At 46.7% G+C, this 23,893-nt stretch overlaps 1 protein-coding gene across 1 annotated transcript in view; it reads right to left on the reverse strand.

Moving 5' to 3' along the window:
* The window catches only part of LOC146869485 (E3 ubiquitin-protein ligase TRIM39-like), a 326,876-nt gene that overhangs the window by 17,080 nt on the left and 285,903 nt on the right, over nucleotides 1-23,893 (reverse strand). The gene's annotated exons all lie outside the window — the stretch shown is intronic.

Consider the following 23,893-nt stretch of genomic DNA (forward strand, 5'->3'; position numbering starts at 1 on the left):
ATGAACTTTGTCCTACTCCCTGTGCAGCTAACGGTGCCTGCCTCGGCTAGTTTTCGCCTGTCTGCCAAGAAGCTGTATTTCACCTTCGAATTATCTATTTTGCTCTTCAGCCGATGCATTCCTGTCTAGTGATTTAGGTAAACATTTCCTTTAGCTCACAAGCAAAGGACTCAGCCTTTCCGTCCTCCTGCAAGTGATTCATAGCCCTGCTGCCATGGAAAGTTTTCTGCCCCTCACATCTCATATAGACACTTAGACGCTTGTACACGCACACACAGTTAGTATAGAATAGATTCTGTCCGAGAGTCCTTCCTTGTGGATAACATAGTTCTCTAAACATAGGATGTTAGATATGATTTGGGATTAGGTTGACTTGACCCCTCAGACTTTTCGTCTCCATATGTAGAGTTAATGTCAAGTCCCCTTCACCCCCTAGTTGCACGTCAATTACACGTCATACTGCTGCGCGCGCATCTATGCCAAGTATTATCTTATAGATCCACCTATGTCTGATAATCCTAACCAATTATGTTTCTTTTATTCCTTATTACGCCTAGTTTCGATTATGTCACTGTCACGTCATTTTTCTTATCAAATGTTACGCCTTCTACATTCGTTTCATTGTAATGCACTTATTATAAAAATGCATGTCTATCAACAAAATATTGTACTTCACTTCCTGAACCCTCGTGGTGACGGAACCTGAAGGCCGCGACTCGAGTCGGCCATTTTGAATGGAATAAAGCCCATTTAGAAACCTCTTATACCACGGATTCTGCCTCTTGTTATTTTGAGCTATTTACTTTATTTTAAGATTCCGTATGAAATTCAGTCCGGTATTTTATTTACCACAGTGTGACCCCGAAGTTTCTGGCAGCGGTACCGCCGGAGAAATGTCCGTCTGAAGTTTGCGGCCTGTGCAGCCCCGGAGCCGGGACCTCGAGTGAACGCCGTGGCCGGGCGGCAGTGCAACAACAACGGCCTTTGGTGACTGGGTGTGGTCGGACTGCCGGAGTGGTGCGAATGTCGGACTGCGCTTCGCCGTGGTCGCTCCTGCCACTAAGCGTAGCTGAACGAGTGCGTGCCCGTGGTGGCAACTCCAAGACTCTCCGGTGATTGCTTCAGCCTTCGCCGGTGAGCTGCCCGGACGCCGCCCGTAACTTGTCCCGATTCTTGCGGGCTGCTCCCGGATTTTCGCGGGCGCTGGTCCGTGGTGGGGACGACCGTGGCCCGTGACCACACACCGGAAACATTTTTTGCCTGCCCTCGGAACCCAGTTACCAGTGCCATGGAACCCGAGGCGCTTGTGTCTGAGCCCCGGCCCCGATCTGGGATGGACCTACCCAGCGGCCATTTTGGTATGCCTGAGTCCACCATCCTGTACACCGGGTTGCAGCAGGATTGGGAGGGTGCGACTCTGAGGAGCGTAGCGGAGCGAGCGCCGGGAGCTGTACTGGGGTATGGTGACCTTCTCGAGGCTCTCGGTGCCCTTCACTCCAACCTGATTCACGGAGCCTGGGTGTTGGGGAGTAAGCTCGATGGAGTGACATCAGCGTCGGAACAGTTACCGCCTGCCTATCCCCAGGTACACTGGGACTTCTCACGCCGCGCACGGGGGGACAGTGTCGTGGCCGCCCCTGTGAATAGTGCACGCCTGGACTCTCCGGACAGTATATTAACGTGCGATCAGCTGGCTGTGGATTTGGTCTGTCCCGGAGGTTTCGGACCTGAGTGGGGGGTGGTGGCCTTGTCCCGTGCGCGGTCTCCGACGACCCAGGCAACGTCCAAGCAACGGTCGCCCGCCCTGGCTGATTCCGCCTTCCTGGGCCTGGTGTGCAGTGTAAATCCTGGCTCGGCATCGGGAAAGACGATCCTCCCTAGAGCTGACTGTGTCGATCTTCAGAGCCCTCTACCCTACCTGTGTGTGTCGCTTCCTGAGTTTTATTGGACACTTCTCTTCCTGGTAACATTGGACATGGCACTGGGACGAGGGGTATGCATGGGTGGGTTTGCAAAGAGTGGCCAAGGATGATGCTGACCCTTCCGAGGTGGTCACCTACTAGGCGGGCGGGCTCGGGAGTTGTGTGCTCTCACGGCATAACTGTTAGTGTACCAAGTGCGTAATGCTCCTTACTCCTCTTTGACAGGGTCGATTTTGTGTTCTTTATTGTGTGCTTTATGGGAAACCGTGTGGTGCGGGAGGGAGAAGCCGGGGGCGTGTTTTGCAGGCCCTCCTCCAGTTTATTAATACTCTCTCTACCCCCCCGTCTGGTGGGGGCTCTTTTCCCACTTCTTTTCTCTGTTTATTCTATATTTCGGGTCTGGTTCCGGGGCGACAGGCACACTGCTGGGGGGGGGGGGCCGTACTCATCTGCAGAGGTGCAGGGTGGGGGGTTGGGGGGGGGATCCTCTAGTCTTTCATCTCCCTTTTTCTATGGCCTCCTTTTCTTCTCTTATTCTTCTTTGTCTTTTTCTGGGATCAGCATGGTAGTACTCCTTTGTTGTTAATCACTGCTGTTTCCGGAGTGCCATAATTTCCGTGGAGTTTCCTGGGTCTTGGGGCAGGGGGTTGCAGGCGCAAATGGCCGTGTCATTCCTCTACATCCTGAACTTCCTGTTTCAGCGCCATTGCTTAGATAGACTGCTGTGTATTGTTTACGTTCATCGTTCTGCCTGCCATTTCTCGCTGCTGGGAAACTGTTTGGCACCTGATCCTTCCATCCTTTTCTATTATAAAATGTAAACCTTTATTATCCTGGTCTCCTACTTGGGCTGTTCAGAGACTGAGAGAATGCTAGCGTCGAGATTCTGCTCCCCGAGGTACTGACTGTGATAGACCTGCTTTCTGTTATTCTGATTGTTTAGCGGCCGGCCCCGGGGGTTGTAGGCCCATATGTGTAATTGATTGAAATGTCAATAAAGGTTTTCCAAAAAAAAAAAAAAAAAAACAAATGGGCTGACATCTGGACCTGCACCTATGGGATCCGTCCTGTGAGGTGACTGGGCAGCAATTAAAACAGTCTGCAACCTGGACGGTGGGTCACTGAGAGGCCAGCAGCTACATGTGAGCTGTGCACCACTCTGGGCCTACTGTAGTGGAGAGACACGGTACACAGAGAGCGCAGGTGAGCAGGGCTTTGCTTTTACTGCGGCATCAATCCTTTCTGTGAGACTGCGCCTTAAGCAGCTGAGTGTAGGCCTGCCTCTGCCCACCACCTTTGTGTCTGCCCAGCTGGCGTGGAGAACGGTTGTCTTCCGGTGACCCTTGGCCTAGGCCCACATGACTGCGGCCTACCCGTGTCCTGAGAGGCGAGGCTTCAGACCAGGACAGTCTCCTAGTGCTCCATATTCACTGCTCTGTCCTCCCACCTGGGGCACGAGGATTGTTTGTCGCAGCCGTCAAGCGGCATCTGTGGCCTCCATCTGCTGATTAGGCCTGATTCCTACTGCTGACAAGTGGAGCAGCTACCGCCTGAGGTCCCCGGCCCGAGTCTATGCGACTGTGGCCTGCCCATGGCCCTGGGAGGCAGACTGCTGCCCTGGAGACATTTTTCTGGCACCTTGTACCTGCTAACCCACCATCCTTGCCGGAAGCTAAGATCAAATGCGACAGATCCCCTCCGAATTTAGGCACCCCCCACTGCTCTGGGATGATGAATACTACGCCACTACATTGCCTGCGGCTTGGGGACGAGCCCATTTTGATAGCCTATTCCTTGTCCCCTACACCTTGACCTGCTTGTGCCCCCTGTGAGTCAGGGGAGAGGTGGTGCCCCTATCTCATTGATGCGGCTGATTGCCCCGAGAATCTGCAATGACGATTACACGACTGGAGCCTTCACCCTTTACCACCTGCCTGACAAAAGTGAAAAGGAGACAAGCACCAAACCATGTTAGGGGGATATTCACAAGAACGTGTGATAACTACCGCAAGAGTAGCGTAACGCAACTCTTAACATCGCAGCCTATCGCTGGAAAATAATCCTGTGTCAACGTTGAATTCACAAGGAGGCCCCATGCGATAGTTTGCCGAATCCGCGGCCAATGCCCGCTATACAAGCACTTAGACGGAGATAAAAACGCAAACCCCAACTCCAAAAAACCTGCGATGGGCCAAAGCGCGATAAGAAAACTGTGACAACCAGCGCGAGGGCAGCAATACTCATGCGTAATGCGGGAAAAAGCACAAGAACAGCATACGGAAAATGCCAATGAACAAAATACATAAACAGCGGAGTACCACGGGTGCACCCTGGCCGACTGCAGAGGGCAACATGTACACCACAACATCCAAGCACCGTGGAAGAACAGAACCGACAGGCACACCTCATGAAAGAGACAAGTGGCAGACAAATCAGAGCCCTCCACATCTGAACACAGGACACAACTGGTTCCGCAATTATGCACAACATGGCAAATCACATCTGAAACCGCAGGAAAATGTAACATGACAATGTACAAGTGCAACCTGTAACCTGCAAATATGTTTTAATCACACATGCAGTGCAATTGGACATCTTCTATCGTCCCATGAGTGCCATGAATGGCCACAATGTGACCTGCTCATGTGCGGCAAGTGTCAATGATGGAGTTTCTACGGGCCTTCCTGCTGCAGCTGCAGTGGGATGTGGGCCACCTGCCCCATCGTCAACATCATCGTCCTGTACCTCTGGAACTGGGATCCATGGGGCATTGGTGCGTACACAGATGTTGTGCAACACAACATGCAACGATCATCTTGCACACAATGTCCAGGCTGTACAGGAGCTTTCCACCTGTGCCATCCAGGCACCTGAAACGTGACTTCAACATGCCAAATGTGCGTTCAACGATGCCCCTGGTGCGCATGTGGGCCGCATTGTACTGCCTCTGGGTGGGTGTCCAGGTCTCGGAGGGGTGTCATCATCCAAGGGCAGAGTGCATATCCTTGATCACCTGTGACAGTGCAGGGAGAAAAGAGTCAATACTTGGTTCGCAGGATGTGATGGCAGGCCCACTCATACGGTGACGCCTGTGCTGGCTGTGTGTGAGGTGAGAGTGAGACAGCCCTCAGGGAGTAGCTGGTGCTGGCAACAACTCCAATAGTCATCAGGCACTCAGAAATGAAATGTTAGTACAACAAGGGGGAATGACGCAAGTCGCCAAGGCTAGTGGCCCTGGATGCACGGCGGCTGACACGGGCCCACCGCCACGGGACGCTGACCTGCGGGAGACTGGAGTAGGGTCATGAGGGCAGAGCAGGGCCTCACGTGTGTCATGGGTGCCTTCAGTGGAGCGTCACAAGTGAGAATGGGAGTCCTACCCCCATAGCATGATGCAGGGGGCACATGCCAGCTGTGCCTGGCAACATGGTGGATATGAATGCCACAGACCCAGGCCAGACACCAAGTCCGTACCTGTCCGTTGCTTAGGACAACCCCCAGGCCACAGGCTCAGACACCAACGAAGTTCCACCGGAGGATGACGGTCACTCATGGCGCACAGGGTTAGTGGCACCACGTGTCGCAGGCCTGCGATATGGAATTTTGCCTCACTGATCGAAGGGAGTCTTGTGCCACGGACTTTGGATCACTGCCATTCAGGACTCAGGACACTGTTCCACATATGGGACCTACTGGGCCGAAGAGGATGACGGTGGGGCATGTAAATTAGTAAGGAGTGATATGGACCAGCGTCAGGGGCCAGCGATGGTCTGTGGAGGCTGCAGAGGTCATGGGACTGGGGATTAGTGCTTGCACCCACACGTGTTGGGCCCTCATTGACACACAACGGTGTTGGCAGGTGAGCAGTGCAGCACTGGTGCGCTAGGGCGGGCAGGCCTGGTCTGTGGATCAGCATCCTGGGGTGCAGCAGGCTCACAGGGTCGCAGGCCCTGCTGCTCACGGCATCAGCCTCGTGGCAGGCCGCGCGGCGCCACACTGTCAGTGACGTTGGCCTTCCTGGGAGTAGACCACGCCCTGCGCAATGGGGTTTGTCACCATACCCTTGCGCAGCCCTAGCGTACTCAGGGCCAAACCACTAGGCACACGCACACAGGGGGGGATGCAGCGTGCTACCCTTCCTTTATCTGTCCCACGGCCTGAGTTGACATGGTTGCTTCCACTGCTCACTACTCTCCAGGCACCAGCAGTTGTGGTCTGCATTGACATATCAGTTGTTTGCATTCCCATGTCTGTCATGCACATCCATGCCTCACTTTTCATTGTGTACATTCCCACTCATGGGTCACTTGCATCCTCACACATGGCTGCATTCCGCTTCGCCACATGTCCAGCTGTTGTGTGGCTGTGCTGCCATGAAATTTCTGTGTTTGGTGCAGGGGTAGCCCAGGATGACCATGGAGTGGTGTTGTCGTGTCTGGTAGGTGGTCGTGTAGTTTGACATGTTGTATGTGAATTGGTCACGTGTGCATTCCCACCGTTGTGCGTTGTGTGTTGGTGGCTTTGGGGTGTGTGATGTGATGATTTGGCACTTACCAACGAGCAGTCCCGTTCCATATGTGACATCCTGGAAGCGCTGGTTGATGACGGACTGTCTGAAGATGAAGGAATCATTCACACTGCCTGGGTAGTTGGCGACGACATTGGTGAAGAGTCCCCGTTGGTCCACTATATCCTGCACATTGATGGAATGCTGATGCTTTCTGTTGCGGTAGTGGTGTGCAGTATCCGCAGGGGGCACAAGTGGGACATGTGTGCAGTCGATTGCCCCAACACGGCTGGGAATACTTGCTTTGTCTCCAGTTGTTCCTGCGCAGTGTTGGGGAAGTGAAGGTACTGGGGTATGAAGCTGAGGATGGCATCCAGGACAGGTGTGATGAACTTTGATAGGGCTGGCTGTGAGACCCCTCCAACTCTGGCAGTTGTTGGTTGGTAGGTACCAGAGGCCAACAGGTGCAGCACAGCCAGCAGCTTTGTCAGCTGAGGGATGTTAGTTCTACGCTGTGTTGCGACGTCAGCCTGTGGGCGATGTGGGTCATGATGCGGAGGATGGTTGCCCTTTTGAGCCTGTAGTGGGCAATGACTTCCTCAGGCGTTAGGTCTGTGAGACTGGTGCATTTTCGGTAGGTCTGCTGTCTCTCTTTGCGCTGCCTCTGTGGTGGCGGGGCGGGTCCGGGTCCTGGGGGAAGTGGGGGTGGGTGTTGTGGCCCTGTTGGTTCTCCGAGCTGCATGATTTGTAGCTCCATGCCATCGTTTGTTCTTCGGGTGTGGCAGTGTGCGGGGCTCTGTTGCCTACTGCAGATAGTCATCTGTCTTTACACCTGCTTGAGGCAGGTGTTAAATACCTGCGGCTACCGCAGCTTATGGCCTGTTTTTGGTTTGCTTCGCACATCTGGCAGTTCGTTGTGAAAGTGGTGTTGTGTTTTTTGCGTGTGTTTTTGCATGGGAACGCCTACTCTGCATCTCATTAGCGATAGTTGTGGGGGTCTTCTGAGGCGATGTTTTTGCGGGTGCTATCGCGGGTAAACCGGCACTGTGGGCTGTTAACGCCAGCTTGTGAATGGGGCGATCGAATTATCGCAACTTTGGCTGCAAAAAAGCACCGTTAATTCGGCGATAGCTCCTTGTGAATATCCCCCACGGTGTTTGACAAAATTGCCATCCAGGCACAATCTCTGCAACCTATTTGCCTTTCCCCATACACTCAATTCACAGTTTTCAGCGGTGGTGGTTTTCCTAGACACGCAAAGGACTTTAACTCTATAGAGTGGCCATTCTTGTTAGCTCTGCTGCAAAAAATAGGCCTCAGCTCTTACTTCCTGCCACGGATTATGCTCTTATATTGGCCCCCCACAGCAAGACTGCAGGTAAACGGTGTGGTGCAGGATTCCATAGCGATAAAAAGAGGTACATGATAGGGATACCCACTCACTCTCTCTAATCTTATATGCTATAGACATGGAGTCACTTGCGGCATAAGCTTTGTATTTAGGAGAATAGTCATCTACGTGTATGCTGATGATGTCACTATTTATGTAAAAACCCCTGTCCAGAAGCTAGTGCCTATGCTGCACAAACGTATACAATTTGGCACCTTAACTGGAATCACGAATTTGCCATTGACTGATGCCATGGGGAAATTCTCTATGGAGCACCCTCTAGAGAGGGTGGGTGAGACTGTTTGCTATCTGGGAATCCAGATCAGCAGAGCTATGTCACTTCTCTGTCGGGAGAATTATGCGAGAGCCACAACGTGGCTAGAAGAAAGGATACCAAAGTGGAACTACCTGCCTCTGACCCTCGCAGGGAGTTTAACAATTTAAAAAATGGTGGTCCTCCAAAAATACATTTACCTGTTTGCCAACATTCCCATGCCACCCACTAGATCCTTCTTTAACAGTGTTCACTCCCTCTTGGTTCAACTGGCGTGGGCTAGTTGGCACCAAGATTAGCCTGGGAGGTCTTGACCCGGCCTCTGAGCAGGGTGGGATGAGCTCTCCTGATAAAGATTTCTTTTGGTGTTTGTACAAAACACTGAATTCAAAATATGAGGACACAGAAATATCAAAAAATTATTGTGGTTGAAAAATATTGTGGTGCAAAAATATTGTAGTAAAAAATATAGTTTTTTAGGTAAGTAATATCGTTTTTAAGAATATCTATGTTTTAATATAGTTTTCAGTAATATAAATGTAAAAAATATAGTTTTCGAATTATTTTAATGTGTTTTAGTTTTAAAAATTAATTGTATATGTTACAATTGTTTGTATAATTGATATAAACTTTTTAACATACAGTTTGTATTTTGAAGTGATTTAGAATATTTTAATTGTTAATATTAATTTATAGCGGCATAGCAGGTTGTTGGGTTTGTAGGCAGAAAGGGTGGGAAGATTATTAAGCAAAAATTAACAACTAGCGATTGTCAATTATTTAATTGATGAATTATGGGAAGTGTGTAATATTTATTTCAGTTATATTTTCAGTGTAGGCTGCTGGTTTTGTAGGGGTATAGGATGGTAAGTTAATTGTGTAACAGTTCATTAACAATTATGAGTTTTAAACAATTATCAATTATGTAAATTGTGCAATACTTATTTTAGATGCGGGCTACTAGATTTGTAGGGCTACAGGATGGGAAGGTGGTAATAATTAACAAATATTACAATTATTATTTGATGATTAATTATTTAATTGACTATTAGTTATGTAAATTGTTTAATACAGATTTATTTTAATTATATTTTAGATGTGGACTGCTAGCTTATAGGGATAGAGGGTGGTAGGTTACATAAAATGAAATCAAATTCAATTATTTTTACATTATTTGTTGTTTGACTGCTAACTATGTAACTTTGTAAATTAAGTTATCAATAATTGTATAATTGTTCTACTATTTCATTTTGTGACTCTTAGCATTTATATGTGTATTATCTATATATTTTTAAGTGGTGTGTTTTACTTTTAATGGCATGAGTTGGTTCGGAAAACAAATATATATGTATGTTTTAAATAAATTATATTATAGGTCATTTATTAATTGGTAATTATTGTAATTTATTTAAAATGTATAGTTTTTTCATAAATTTCATGGTATTTGTGACAGCTTGTTTGTGCTATGATATTTTTTGTTTGACTTGCTTTTTAAGTATTAATTGAGATTTAATATATTACTTTTTGGTAGTTAGGAAAGATTAATTTATTACATGTAATTTGACTTTTTCCTTTCTTCTTACTTTAATTATTAAATTGTTTTTATTTTTTAATACATATATATTTTTTAGATGTTAATTAATAATGTTTATTTGAAAAGTATAATATTATTCCCACATTAATAGGGTTATTCCTTTATGTAATGTGTTTGAAGAGAAAGACTTTCTTTACTGTGGCTTACAGTTGAGTAGGAATAGGAAATCTAACCACTTAATAGTTCTGTATTTTTCCTATTGTTGCATTGACTGGAGAAGGAATAGTAAATCTAACCCCTCCGAAGTCCAACACTTTCCCTACTGCTGTGCTGTTTGGAGTGGGAAAAGTAAATCTAACCCGTCCGAGTCCAGCGCTTTCCATTCTGTTGCACTGTTTGTGGGAATAGTAATTTTAACACCTTTGAAGTCCAGTACTTTTCCTACTGCCGTGCTGATTGGAGTAGGAATAGTAGATATAACCCCTCCAAAGTCTAACGCTTTCTCCACTGTTGCCTAAACTGGAGTGGGAATAGTAAATGTAACCCCTCCGACACTTTCCATATCTTTGCGCTGACTGGTGTAGGAATAGTAAATGTTACCTGTTCATAGTCAAGTACTTTCCCTACTGCTGCACAAACTAGGGTAGGCATTGTAAATCTAACCCCTCTGAAGTTCTACACTTTCCCTACTCCTGCATAAACGGCACTGGGAATAGTACATGTCATTTTCGCAGACTCCAATACTGTTCTGAATATTGATTAAATATATTTTTATAGTGCTATTTGTTAATTTTTATAAATACACACATATATATATATATATATGTACATATATATATATATATATATATATATATATATATATATATATATATATATATATATATATATATATATATATATATATATATATTTATATATATTTCTAAGGTTTATTAAATGCTAATTCCTAACTATAACGTCTGTAAAACCTATGGTTTTTCCAGTGAATTTCGAAGTTTTTTTAAATGTTAAATGTTAATTTCTTATTTTAATATTTAAAAACCTATATTTTTTCAAATTGTTTTTTAATATTTTGCAACTCTATCATCCTTTTTTAAACTTTACAAATTATGTGATCTTTTATATCTTCCCCACAAAATATTTATATCTTTTTTTTTTGGGAGAAAACTACAGTTCCGTACCCATCAAAAGCATTAAGCATTTGCACAGCCACCGATAATGCGTGCTGTAGACAGGCCGTACAAGAAGCAATATCTGTTGCCATCAACACTGCATCATCTGCAATACCGACTCAATCTGAATTATGAACACTGCTGTCTGCAGTGTAGGCCATAGAGAGCGGTCACAAAGGACCCACAGATACGTAAAGTGACTTCACCTACCCAGTTTGTCATCAGGGAAGCAACAAAAGAGTCTGCAAAGCCTGCAAAGATACATATGCATGGTGCAGACAGTACACACTGGAGCAATGTCTTTTCCTACAGGACTACCTCATCTACAATAGCGACTCAATCTCAATTGTGAACACTGCTGTATGCAGTGTAGGCCAGAGTGAGCGGTCACAAGGGCCCACAGCCACATGACATTCACTTGAGCTCTACAGTTTGCAATACACAAACAAAAGAAAAAACGTGTGCAGCGCCTGCAATGATGCATATGAGTGGTGCAGACAGAGCGCATTGGAGCAATATCTTTTCCTACAGGACTGCATCATCTACAATACCGACTCAATGTCAAATGTGGACACAGAAGTCTGCAGTATAGGCCAGAGAGAGCGTTCACCAAGGGCCCACAGCCACGTGGAATTGACTTGACCTCTACAGTTTGCAATACACAAAGCAAACAAAATGTGTACAGATCCTACAATGATGCGTATAAGTGTTGCAGACAGAGCACACTGGAGCAATGTCTTTTCCTACAGAATTACCTAATCTACATTAGCGACTCAATCTCAATTGTGAACACTGCTGTATACAGTGTAGGCCAAAGTGAGCGGTCACAAGGGCCCACAGCCACATGACATTCACTTGAGCTCTACAGTTTGCAATACACAAAGAAAAATAACGTGTGCAGAGCCTGCGATGATGCATATCATTGGAGCAGACAGAGAGCATTGGAGCAATGTCTTATCCTACAGGACTGCATCATCTATAATACCGACTCAATGTCAAATGTGGACACTGAAGTCTGCAGTATAGGCCAGAGAGAGCGGTCAGCAAGGGCCCACAGCCACGTGGCATTGACTTGAGCTCTACGGTTTGCAATACACGAACCAAAAAAAAAATGTGCAGAGCCCGCAATGATGCGTATGAGTAGTGCAGACAGAGCGCACTGGAGCAATGTCGTATCCTACAGGACTGCATCATCTACAATACCGACTCAATGTCAAATGGGAACACTGAAGTCTGCAGTATAGGTCAGAGAGAGCGTTCAGCAAGGGCCCACAGTCACATAGCATTGACTTGAGCTCTACAGTTTGCAATACACGAAGCCAAGAAAACGTGTGCCGAGCCTGCAATGATGCGTATGAGTGGTGTAGACAGAGCACACTACAGCAATCTCTTCTCTTCTCTTACAGGACTGCATCATCTACAATAGCAACTCGATCTGAATTGTGAACACTACTGTCTGCATTGTTAATTAAAAGCAGTACTCACACACACAACCATCAATACTTTTTCTCACTACCTCTTTACAAAATAAAACAACATAAATTACACAAAACTCTACAATTAATAAATCAAAACAATTCGAATTGGGATTTCATCTCTCCACAGTCTACACTATTCACTCTTCCTTTGGACTTTCAAGATAAATTTGGTAAGTTCACTAAACCTATAACTTACATAAAAAAACTTGAAGCAAGTATACTAAAACAATATTGTATATGTTTCAATAGACATTCTAATTACTTAACTACTGGATTCTGTAATTAAACAATCACCACCAATCTAAATTGTGAACCCTGCGAACTACAGTTTACACCAAATCCAGTGGTCATTCACAACTCACAGCCACATACCGTTGGATTCGGAAGCATGGAGTTGGTTGCACCTGATCAGAGGGGGTACACAAAAATCATCACAGACTTTAACTTATGACATCCTCAATCATAGAATCAAGACCCGATTGCACTGTTTGCACCTGCTGTACCACAGTATACTCCACCGACTACTGTCAACCAAGCCCAATAATCATGTGCAGCAGTTAGCTATGGAATCACAGACTGTGATGCACCTCAACACACGAACTTCTGAAAAAAACAAGTAGAAGGTAATATCGGACATCATCCATTGTGGGATCAAGACACCGTTCCACAATTGGGACCTAAAGTTGCACTATAAACAGCCCCAAAGGGATCCTCTGCTGTGTCACGTGGTTGGAATCAAACCTCGCGTGGCACTCCCGAAACGACACATCATCTCCACCAGCGTCTAAGTGGCCAAAGCAAGACTAACCACCAAGTAGACTCGACCAAAAGAGACAAAGAACTGTGAGTAGAGGGACCCGCATGGTCTCGGTGTCCACCTTGTGTGTCTTCACAATCGATTGAGCTTAAGGTCATGCATATATTTGAGTAAGACTGCAAAGCTTGGCCATTTGTTGGTTTAAGCCTTTCTGGACCCAAAGGGGGGCTGTGATTGCATGGGTAGTTGCATGCTTTAACCATTGTGGGGTTTCGCTTCATTAAGATCAAGTACCACAACGAAGTCCCGCATCTTGAGAGCTCGTTCCACCGCGCTGGCAACTTTCCAAAAGCACTGTGATGATAAATGTTTTAACAGTGATAACTTGAGAAATTGTGATGGGAATTTTGTTGCTTTGGTATCGCTTTAACCAGATACAAAAATACCCTGTTTTTTAAGAATCTGTGTGGAGTCATTGTGTGGTGTATTTATTGAATTGCTGTATGCGTGTGTTGCACAAATACTTTACACATTGTTTGTGATGGTAAGCCTGACTGCTCTGTGCCAAGCTACCACAGGGTGAGCACTGGTTATCTTTGGTGTGTAACTTACTTGTCCTGACTCGACTGGTGGATTCTGCTTGGATTAGGTGCATACCCTAGCCAACCAGGAACCCCATTTCCAACATCAACTCAATATTGGAGTGTGAAAATAAAATGATGTTTCTGGATGTGTTTAAATGGAATACAACTAAAATAAAAAGTTAGCTTAATGATTACATTAACTCTTCATTTTAATTTTCTCCTTTTTCAAAGTGTTGTATTTACAAACAACATGCCTTGTGCTCCCAGTGGATATTGGACACCGTGTCATATGTATAACTGAAAAGGAAAATGCTACTTACCAGTATGCATCTGTTCTTGGCATGTAGAGATGTAGAGTTGTATACTTTAGCATAGATTGCCATCTGGTGCATTTTAAATTCCTCACACTTGAACAAATTACTGTATGTTTGAGGCATATGATCTGTAAATTGTATACTTTTGCATAGATCGCCATCTGGTGTTGGGCTTGGATGTTTGCAGTTTGTTTTTGTCGAAGAAGTCTTTGTTAGCCATGAGATAGGTGACTCCTCCTTATGGTGACAGTGCTCCATCCCCAGATTGTTTTTCGCAATGAAGGGTAATGATGGAGTTAGTATGAAAGTAGAAAAGGATGTCCATGTGCAATGTATCTAAGTAAGATAATACTGCAACGGAAAAAGGTATCCGGGGAGGTGGGTGGGCGTATACGATTCTACAGCTCTACATGCCAAGGACAGATGCATACTGGTATATGAGCTGTAGATTGCATACTTTAGCATAGACTTTATAGCAGTTTTCCTCCTTAGCGGTGGCAACCTGTATCCGTTGTAGTGCTCTGAAAAAGTGTTCTAAATCCAACCTGGCCCACACTAGCCTGTTCCTTTGCTTGCATATCTACACAATATTGTTTAGTGAAAGTGTGTGGTGTAGACCAAGTTGCTGCTTTTCAGATGTCATCTAGGGGAATGTTCCCTAAGAATGCCATAGAAGCCCCTAGTTTACATGTGGAATGAGTTCTGGGGGGAATGGTTAGCGTGCGTTTTGCTTTGAGATAGCATATTTAGATGCATTTAACAATCCATCTTGTAATTCCTATTCTTGAAATGGGATTGCCTTTGTGAGGTGGGGAGAAAGATACAACGAGTTGTTTAGTCTTTCTGAAAGGTTTAGTTCTTTCTATGTAGTATAGTAATGCCCTTTTTATGTCTAGAGTGTGAAGAGCATGTTCTGCCACTGATCCTGGTTGGGGAAAAAAAACTGGGAGTTCAACAGACTGATAAAGGTGGAAGGCAGAAACTAGCTTAGGCTGAAATTAACCACTTTACTATGATACATTTGCAAAAATGGTTCTTGTATGGTTAATGCCTGGAGTTCACTAACTCTTCTGAGGGATGTGATAGCTATCAGGAACGCTACCTTCCAAATGAGGAATTGTAACGCACATTTGTGTTGAGGTTTAAATGGGGGACCCATGAGCCTGGTAAGGACAACATTGAGGTTACAGACTGGGGAAGGTGGAGCACTAGGTGGAATTATTCTTTTAAGTCCTTCCATAAATGCTTTGATAGCAGGAACTCGAAATAAAGAAAAGCGTTGTCTGTTTTGGAGGTAAGCGGCTATTGCAGCTAGATGTAGCCGTATAGCTGTATATGCCAAATTGCATTGTTGTAGATGCAAAAGATAACAGATAATGTTTTGAATGGAAGCATCTAGTGGGTTGATTTTGGTATTTGTACAATAAACAACAAATCGCTTTCACTTTACTGCATAGAGTGCCCTTGTGGTAGGACGTCTAGCCTCTTTGATGACGTTCATACAATCTGGTGGGAGATTGAGGTAGCCAAACTCTAGGACCTCAGGAGCCAGATCGCAAGATTGAGTTGATTGGGATCTGGATGTCTTATCTCTCCATGGTTCTGTGTAAGAAGTTTGGGTGAGAGGCATTGCTTTTGAGGCAGAACTACTGATAGTTCCCAGAGGGTTGCGAACCATGGTTGTCAGACCCATGTTGGAGCAACTAGGATCATTGTGAGGGAATGCTGTTTGAGTTTCCGAACCACTAACTGAATGAGCGGGAGATGCGGAAAAGCGTAAGCACATTTGTTTGACCAGTTCATTCATAGCGCATTGCCTTTGGACAATGGGTGTGGATACCTGGAGGCGAAGCTTGGGCATTTTGCGTTGTGATGAGTGGTGAACTGATCTATGTCTGGGTGTCCCCAAATTTGAAAGAATGGAAGAAGAACTTGAGGATGAAGTTCCCATTCGTGGATGTGTTCTGTTTGCCGACTGAGCAGATCCGCGATCTGATTGTGTACTCCCGGGAGATGTTCCGCGAGGAGGTATATGTTTTGAGGAATAGCCCATCTCCATATAGTTTGCCCTAGGTGCGAAAGTTGGAGAGAGTGTGTCCCCCCTGCTTTTGAATTTAATACATTGCTGTCATGTTGTCTGTACGTTTAAGGGCAGCTTTGCCTAGTAGCAAGAGTTGGAAAGACTTTAGTGCTAAAAAGATTGCTAGTAACTCCAAGTGATTTATGTGGAGTTGTTTCTGTCAAGGGGTCCATAAGCCCTAAACAGTCTGACTTTGTAGATTAGCTCCCCAACCGGTGACCGACACGTCTGTTGTTAGTACTATCTGTGGGACCGGGTTGAGTAACGGCCGCCCTTTGGAAAGGTTTTGTGTATTCCACCACTGCAAAGAGCAATGTGTGCGGTCGTCCACCAACACCAGATCTGTTAGCTGACCTTGAGCCTGGTTCCACTGATGGGCTAAGCATTCTTGCTATGGGCGCATTTGGAGTCTTGCATAAGGGACGATGAGGATCCAAGAGGCCATCATCCCGATTAACTGCATAAACACTGGAGCTGGCAGCGAGTGTTGGGGCCGAAATTGTGATAATAGAGCGTGCATGGAGTGAATCCAGCTTGGATTGGGGTATGCTAGAGCTTCTGAGGTGTCTAGAGTAGCTCCTAGATACTGTTGTATGTTGGATGGTTGAAGGTGAGACTTGGTGAGGTTTACTGTGAAACCTAAGTCGTGAAGTAGATGAATAGTCTTGTGTGTGTGCTGTACACAACTGTTGTGAGATTTGGCTTTTATGAGCCAGTCATCCAGATAAGGGAACACATGGATGTGTTGCCTTCTTAAATGAGCTGCTACAACTGTGAGGCATTTGGTGAAGACTCTGTGTGCCGTGGTTACTCCAAATGGGAGGACTTTGAATTGATAATGTTGCCCGTCCACCATGAACCTGAGATACTTTCTGTGAGAGGGGTGAATAGGAATATGAAAGTAGGCGTCCTTTAGATCCAGAGTGGAGAGGAAGTCACATTGTTGAAGTAGAGGGAGCACCTGTTGAGGAGTGACCATGTGGAAGTGGTCTGATTGGATTGGAGTAAACCCTGGTGTCCTGTTGGGTTAAGGGGACTGGTTCTATTGCATTTTTGTGTAGTAGAGAGAGAACCTCCTGTTTGAGGAGAGTTAAATGTTATGCGGACATTGGATGGTGTTTGGGAAGAATGTGTGGGGGACTGGACGTGAGTTCCAGGCAGTAACCATGTTGGATAATTTGTCTTACCCACCTGTCTGTAGTGAAGGAATTCCAGACAGGTAGTAACTGTGAAAGGCGTCCCCCAACAGGTGTGGAATGGTCGGGGGAAGGGCAGGGAAGTCACTGCTTGGTGGTAGGGGAGCTTCGGGTGTTATTAGCCCGGCATCTGCCTTTGTTGTTGTTACCCCTGTAACCTCCCCTAAAGTATCCTTTGGAAAAGGAGCTCTGAATGGGGCTTTTGCAGGATGAGGATGGGTGTTGGTTTTAGAGCCAGCCCAATAAAAGGAGCCTCAAAAGGAGCCTCTAGAAGAACATAACTGCAAGGCTCCCATAGATTTTGCAGTTTCCATATCCTTTTTCATTTTCTCTAGAGATGTGTCCACTGCAGGGCCAAAGAGGTGCTCTTGGTCGAAGGGCTGATTAAGGATACTGGTTTGCACCTCTTGATTAAATCCAGATATCCTGAGCCAAGCATGCCTGCGTAACAATACGCTAGTATTGACTGCGCGGGACACAGTGTCCGCTGCATCTAGAGCACATTTGATTGATATGTTCGTAATTAATTTGCCTTCCTGTATGAGGTCATTGGCCTTGTCTTTGTATTGCTCTGGTAGGTGTTGAATGAGCATTTCCAGTTCATCATAGTGAGCCCTATCATACCTTGCCAAGAGAGCTTGTGTGTTGGCTATTTTCCAATAGTTTGCAGCCTGAAACGCCATACGTTTGCCTGATGCGTCTAATAATGTGGATACTTTATCCGAGGGCGGGATGTCACCTGAACCTTCAGAGTTGGCCCTTTTACATGCATTAGCCACTACCAGGGTATCTAAAGGAAGCTAACCTTTAATGTATATGGGGTCACTGGGAGCTGCTTTGTATTTCTTGTCTATCCTTGGGTTAGGCACTCTAGTCCTAACAAGGTCTTTAAACACTTCTGGTGTGTGTTTAATTAGACCTTTTAACATTGGTAGGACGTGTGAGGTTTTTTGTGGCTGAGCAAATGTTTCTAAGAGAAAATCCTCCTCTACAGGGTCTGAATGTAAATTTACTCTGTGATATGTTGCATCCCTATTGATTAGTAGGGCAAACCTACATTATCGTTTGGTGGGGATGGCTTAGAGGGATAAAGATCTGGGTCTGTTAAGTCAGGATCTGTATTATAGTCCGTCCATAGATCTGGCTCCTGTGGGGTATTATCATTATCATCATTATCTTATTGTGGAATTATATTATCATCCCCTTGTCCGTCCCAATCTCCTTCATTACTATCCTCTGGTTGTGAACGTGGAAAAGTGTGTTCTGGAGTGTGTACTGGAGAGATCAGTAGATTGGGATCAATAGCTGGAGGAGGAGGTGTAGGGGTGTAGAGGTGTTAGTGCCCATGTCCATTTTTAGGTCTCGCCTAGCGACGCAGCGCATGCACTGCTCGCCTTGGCGAGTTCTATTGTTGTCGGTTTCTTGGCCGAAGGGGGACAGGAGATGTGCACGCGTACGGACAGGAAATGTGAATGTGTGCACATCGCCAGTCCCTCCCTGTTTCCTGCTCACTGTGCCATCGCGGACAGGAGATGTGCACGCGCACGGCCGTCAGCGGTTAATCCAGGCGTAGGAGTCAGAGTGTAGATTTAGAACATTAGAAAAGATATTTACTTCCATGTATTGTGCGACCAAGGGGCGGGTGCGGCTGTTACGTGGTGGGAATGCTCTGGGACTGGAAGTTTCTCCCCGCCAAGCTTGCATATGTTTGTGGGTGTTCTTGCAATCTGTTCCCTCCTGTGACACGGTCCAAAATGTAATATTGCCCGGGCAGGAGTACGTCTTTAAGGAGGGTGGAAACGGAGAACAGACTCACCCAAAATTGTTTGCGATGCAGGGGAATGGGTTTCTGTAATTAAGAGGGATTTGCGCATGCGTAAATGTACTTTACCTATATTTTTTTCCCAAAAATACCCATATACGCATGTGAGAACGTTGAGAATTACAAAGAATTCTACAACTGGCCTGATCAAAGTGTGATTGTCATCATGGTTTCTCGGCAGTACTCCTACAACCATCTGCCAATTATAAAATGTTACTCCTGGATGACTTTTCTTCAGAATCGACCCTATATCTGTCAGAGAACCAGGTCAGCAGAGCTGCTCTAGAGCCAGAGAACCAGGTCAGCAGAGCTGCTTCAAAGCCAGAGAGCCAGGTCAGCAGAGCTGCTCTAGTGCCTATGAACCAGGTCAGCAAAGCTGTGCTAGAGCCTAAGAACCAGGTCAGCACCACTGCTCTAGAGACAGAGAACCAGGTCAGCAGAGCTGCTTTAAAGCCAGAGAACCAGGTCTACAGAGCCGCTGTAGAGCCAGAGAACCACATCAGCAGAGCTGCTTTAGAGCCAGAGAACCAGGTCAGCAGAGCCATTGTACAGCCAGAGAACCAGGTCAGCAAAGCTGCTTTAGAGCCAGAGAACTAGGCCAGCAGAGCCGCTGTAGAGCCAGAGAACCAGGTCAGTAGAGCTGCTGTACAGCCAGAGAACAAGGTCAGCAGAGATGCTCTTGAGCCAGAGAACCAGGTCAGCAGAGCCGTTGTACAGCCTGAAAACCAGGTCAGCAAAGCTGCTCTAGAGCCAGAGAACCAGGTCAGCAGAGCTGCTTTAGAGCCAGAGAACCAGGTCAGCAGAGCTTCTCTAGAGCCAGAGATCCAGGTCAGCAGAGCTGCTTTAGAGACAGAGAACCAGGTCAGCAGAGCTGCTGTAGAGCCAGAGAACCAGGTCAGTAGAGCCGTTGTAGAACCAGAGAACTGGGTCAGCAGAGCTGCTCTAGAGCCAGAGAACTAGGTCAGCAGAGCTGCTGTAGAGCCAGAGAACCAGGTCAGCAGAGCCGCTCTAGAGCCACAGAACCAGGTCATCAGAGCTGCTTACCAGCCAGAGAACCAGGTCAACAGAGCCGCTGTAGAGCCCGAGAACCAGGTCACCAGAGCCGCTTTAGAGCCAGAGAACAAGGTCAGCAGAGCCGTTGTAGAGCCAGAGAACCAGGTCAGCAAAGCTGCTTTAGAGCCAGAGAAACAGGTCAGCAGAGCTGCTGTAGAGCCAGAGAACCAGGTCGGCAAAGCTGCTCTAGAGCCAGAGAACCAGGTCAGCAGAGCTGCTTTAGAGCCAGAGAACCAGGTCAGCAGAGCTGCTTTAGAGCCAGAGAACTAGGTCAGCAGAGCTGCTTTAGAGCCGGAGAACTAGGCCAGCAGACCTGATGTAGAGCCGGAGAACTAGGCCAGCAGAGCTGATGTAGAGCCAGAGAACCAGGTCAGCAGAGCAGCTCTAGAGCCAGAGAACCAGGTCAGCAGAGCTGTTTTAGAGCTAGAGAACCAGGTCAGCAGAGCCATTGGTAGAGCCAGAGAACCAGGTCAGCAGAGCTGCTCTAGAGCCAGAGAACTAGGACAGCAGAGCTGTGGCAGAGCCAGAGAGCCAGGTCAGCAGAGCCACTCTAGAGCCAGAGAACCAGGTCAGCAGAGCTGCTTTGGAGCCAGAGAACCAGGTCAACAGAGCTGCTGAAGAACCACAAAACCAGATCAGCAGAGCTGCTGTAGAGCTAGAGAAGAAGCTCAGCAGACCTGTTGTAGAGTCAGAGAACCAGGTCAGCAAAGCTGCTTTAGAGCCAGAGAAACAAGTCTGCAGAGCCGTTGTAGAGCCAGAGAACTAGGTCAGCAGAGCTGCTGTAGAGCCAGAGAACCAGGTCAGCAGAGCCGTTGGTAGAGCCAGAGAACAAGGACAGCAGAGCTGCTCTCGAGCCAGAGTACCAGGTCAGCAGAGCCGTTGTACAGCCTGAGAACCAGGTCAGCAAAGCTGCTCTAGAGCCAGAGAACCAAATCAACTGAGCTGCTTTAGAGCCAGAGAACTAGGTCAGTAGAGCTGCTTTAGAGTCAGAAAACCAGGTCAGCAGAGCTGCTCTAGAGCCAGAGAACCAGGTCAGCAGAGCTGCTGTAGAGCCAGCGAACCAGGTCAGCAAAGCCGTTCTAGAGCCAGAGAACCAGGTCAGCAGAGCTGCTTTAGAGCCAGAGAACCAGGTCAGCAGAGCCACTGTAGAGCCAGAGAACCAGGTCAGCAGAGCTTCTTTAGAGCCAGAGAACCAGGTCAGCAGAGCTGCTCTAGAGCCAGAGAACCAGGTCAGCAGAGCTGACTGAGACCTGTTCCTCCTGGGCTTGTTCCGGAAGGCTGTCGGGGCCTGGATGGAAGATGTCCGGCTTCCTCTGGCCATTTCGTGGCGTCAAGCCCGACCTTTACGAATGGTGTTCTTGGACTTGAATGATAGACAAGCATCACAAGTATCCTCTCAGCGTTCTGGAGAGAGGCAAAGATTACACACTGGGTGTAGGTCCGAGTGGGAATTTAGCACCACACTGGGGACATTTCTTAAAGGGAGTCCATTCCTTTGACTTCCGTAGTGATCGGCGCGGGTAGGCCCAGTGGCCCGCGTCGAAGTTTTTTCAATCGTAGAAGATGCGCGTTGAGAAAGGGAAACGCAATCGAGATAATACCGTTGAGTGGTAAGTGATTGCACGTCGAAGGGGGTTTCGATAATGACACCGACCCGGAGCACAGAAAGTCACATCCAAACCCGATGGGGGAAAAAAACAATCTGGGGATGGAGTCGATGCCCATGCGCACTGTCACCATAAGGAGGAGTCGCCTATCTCGTAACTAAAAAAGACTTCTTCGACAAAAAAAACTGCAAACATCCGAACCCAACACCAGATGGCGATCTATGCTAAAGTATACAATTTACAGCTCATATGCCTCGAACATACAGTAATTTGTTCAAGTGGGAGGAATTTAAAATGCACAAAAATGTTCCCTACTTAGAAAATTTTTGCAGAACATTTTTCTGCACTTTAAATTTAACCCAATTTAAATCAAAAATAGTTGCATGTTTTTGTTATACAAATAACTGTGTGTTGATAGTGGATTTCCACTTGCCTGCCCCGGTCGCACTTAGCATCGGAACCAACTCGTTCTGCTTCAAAACTCTTTTGAAAAAAATAGTTTTACAGTAATAATAACTCTTCAAACAGTAATTCAACACCAAGAACACTGTAGCACACCGCAAGAAGTTATTGATTTGGTATCATCAAGTCCATTCTATGGAACTGAATAGCTCAAATGGGCGGTTCAAAAATTGATTCACGTTGAGTTGTTAATGATTGGCTTTTATTCCAAATTCAGCTAAAAACAGCCATTTCCAATTCACAGCCAGCCGACGCGCGTTTCACCCAATGGGCTTCCTCAAGGCTCCAAAACGGGATAATTCTACATCTATTGTCTCTCATCAAGTATCCACTTCCTTCTTAATTTTATCGTAATAATTTTGCTCGTGTCTCTTGCTGACGTTTCACCAGCATTCCCCTCGTTTAACTTAGACGTCTAACCTCTGAATCATCCTGGACTCTCACCTCACCATGAAACTATAGATCAACGCCGTCTACGCTGCCTGCTTTCACATTCTCCACATGCTCTACAGGATCTTTTGCTGGATCCCCAGCTCATACAGGAAGACTATAACCCAGTACCCCATATTGAGCCTACTCAACTACGGCAATGCTCGCTACACCAGAACCACCAACAAACTCCTCAACTGCCTCAAAATAGTCCAGAACTCAGAGGCGAGACTCATCCTTGACCTTCTCAGAAGATCCACCATAACCCCTCCCCTCAGGAGCTTCCACTGGGTCTCCATCCAGGGAAGATACTTCAAGCTCCTCACTCACACCTACAAAGCCCTCCACAATACCGGGCCCACCTACATCAACAACCGCCTGACCTTCCACTGACCAGAGAGCTCAGGTCCTCCACCCTAGCCTTAGCCTACATCCTACGCGTCCGTTGCAGCCGATGCGGGAGCTGCTCCTTCTCCTACCTCGCCGCCAAGTCCTGGAACGACCTCCCCTTCACGAAATCCTGTTACCCCAACTCACTGACATTGGGGTGGAAGAGTAGACCTTGTCCTGGCTAAGTTCCTTTCTTGAGGACAGAAAACAAGCAATCCAGTTCAAACCCCACCATTTGGAAGCTAAAGCACTTAAGCACAGAATGCTTTAGGGCTCAGCCCTGAGCCCCACAGTTTTTAATGTATATGTGACACCACTGGCTTACCTAATTGAGTCCTTCGGCATTCAGGTAGTCTCCTATGCAAATGACACGCAACTCCTGTTGACCTATAACAACCATGAGGCAGTGGCCAAAGTCAAATTTACGGCATGTATTACAGCTGTGATGGATTGGTTGAAGGCCAACTCCCTGCAATGCAACCCTGATAAAATGGAGGTGCTGCGATTGGGGAACTACCCAGCTGGTCAGGGCTTCGGCAGCCAGCTTCATTATACGTCGCTCCCTCCCCACCCCCACCACCGGCTGCATTGGCTAAATACCTAGGAGTTCTCATTGACACAAATCTATCCCCTAAACCCCAGATCTCTGATGTGGTTAAACCCGCCTGCTGGATCCTTAGGGTGCTAAGGATGTTCCTCAAACTGTAGCATGGACAGCCCAGAAGACTGTGGTGGAGGCCTTTATTCTGTCTGAACAAGACTATGTCAACATTCTCTATCTGGGTATCCCAGATTACCTTATGCAGCGCCTACAAAAGGTTCAAAACATGGCAGTTTTTCTGCTGTTCAATCTTCCTAGACATTCCTCAATCAACTTATACCAAAGTCAGCTACACTGGCTCTAAGTGAATGCAAGAGT

Source organism: Triturus cristatus, chromosome 1_1 (assembly GCF_964204655.1).
Source record: "Triturus cristatus chromosome 1_1, aTriCri1.1, whole genome shotgun sequence".
Taxonomy (NCBI): Eukaryota; Metazoa; Chordata; class Amphibia; order Caudata; family Salamandridae; genus Triturus; species Triturus cristatus.